Source organism: Loa loa (genome assembly GCF_000183805.2).
Source record: "Loa loa unplaced genomic scaffold supercont3.397, whole genome shotgun sequence".
Lineage (NCBI taxonomy): Eukaryota > Metazoa > Nematoda > Chromadorea > Rhabditida > Onchocercidae > Loa > Loa loa.
In genome coordinates this window covers 27,508-29,581 of record NW_018108577.1, presented here as the reverse complement: position 1 = coordinate 29,581, position 2,074 = coordinate 27,508, and positions in this window count along the sequence as shown.

The window sequence follows — 2,074 nt, the reverse complement described above, 5'->3', positions numbered from 1 at the left end:
GACAGTAAGATTTCAATATTTAAGAATTTAAATTTTCAAAAATCCAAACTGTATTTCAAACATTTTTTTCGCTTCTTTTTCAATCGATATGTCATAAAGATATATATGATATTAATCTATTTAAAAGTCTTAAATATTTAAAAATTTAAATTTTTAAAAATCCAAATTGTATTTCAAATATTTTTTTCGCTTCTTTTTTAATCGATATATCATAAAGATATATATGATATTAATCATAAAACATAAAATATATTATATTAAATCATAAAATTATATATGCTTTAATTAGAAAATTTTAACACCAAAACTATAAATGATATGAAAAAATGCCATCAATTATAGAAGAACTAATTATGTGTAATTAATTTCTGTACTTTAAAATTAAAACATAGAATCTCGCAAAATATTTTACGAATATAATTTAGTAACAAATTAAAAGAAAAAAAAAGCAAAAAAAGAGATAATTAATTAAAGCTTACAGCCGGCAACAAGATTGACAGCTTGAGAATTAAGAAGTAGCAAGCTCAAAATCATCAATCCGAGGACACATTCCATTTTGTGCATAGCGACATGAAAAAAAAAAAATTTAATTCAAAAAATTTGCATGAATAAATGGAATATAAAGCAAAAACTAGTATTAATTTAAATAAAATTTATGCAAATTAATACATTTTTGAACACAAAAAAAAATTTTTATTTATTTTTTCTAATATCCATGCAATTGTTCGTTTTTTTTTTCTAACCTTTTATCAAAAAAAGTTGCAAAAATTTATTTGCATAAAGTATTATTGCAAATTTTATAAAAAAAAAAAATGAAAAACTCGAACTGAAACTTTTATTCTATCTTAAAAGAAAAATAAACAAATTAATGAAATTTCTGTAGGAAAATGGTGATAAAACAATTGTGGAATATTTTTTAAATACTTTTAAATGTCAGCAATTGAAATGATTTTTTTTTTTTGTAAATGATTTTTGCAACATAAACAAAATTTTCATTTTGTAAATTGAAATTGAAAAAGATGAAAGAGATGATAGGAAAGTGTTGGCAAATTTTTACTAACAAAAATAAATGTAAATTAAAACAGAAATGTATTAGATGAAGAAACGGATAACATTTGGATGTTAATTTTTCGGTTATATTTATCAGTGACAATAATTTTTCAGCAAAAAAAAAAAAGAAAAAAAATACGAATTTATTTATTTCATCAGAAATATTTTGAAAATTATCAATCTTTTGTAAGACAATTTTTACATCTTTATTAATTAGTTGAAAGCCGAAATTACTTCGACATTTATTATCTATAATTAGATATGATCAGTTTGATCCTTACATTTACCTTACCTATTTTCCCTTATCATTTAATGATGCTATATTAATAATTTGACCAAATTCTAATCATTGGATAAATTTAATATCTATTATTAGACAATTTTTTTATTTTTTTTTGTCTTTAGAATTTAATTTTTTAAGCTACCATAATATATCAGTGATACGAAATTATCTTTATCACTTCATTGTATTTATGATGAAGTGAAAATGACCCAATTTTGAACCTACGATTTATAGAAAACAACCAATCAGCAAGATGAACAAGATCAGACAATCAAACCCCAAATGAATGATATGATTGATTAAAAATGAATATATATAAGGTTGGAAAAAATGAATAAAATTAAGGTAATTATTTTAAAAAAATGAATAAAGTTAAGGTAATTATTAAAAAAATGAATAAAATTAAGGTAATTATTTTAAAAAATGAATAAAATTAAGGTAATTAATAAGAAAAATGAATAAAGGTAATTATTAAAAAAAATGAATAAAATTAGTCCACTTGAAATTTTGCATACAAAATTATAATAATTTTAAATTAATAATTCTCGATTGACAATCCGCGAAGGTTGATAGCGCGGTGAGCAAAAAGAAAAACAAGCTGAAGTTATTCTAAATCAATAATATATGAAAAAGCACTTGAAAGTTTTGATTCTTAAAAGTTCTTGAAAGTTTTGATTAAAATTTCTTTTTAAATTTACAGAATTTATTACTGTTGAAGAACCTTATTGTCTTTGTTACAAA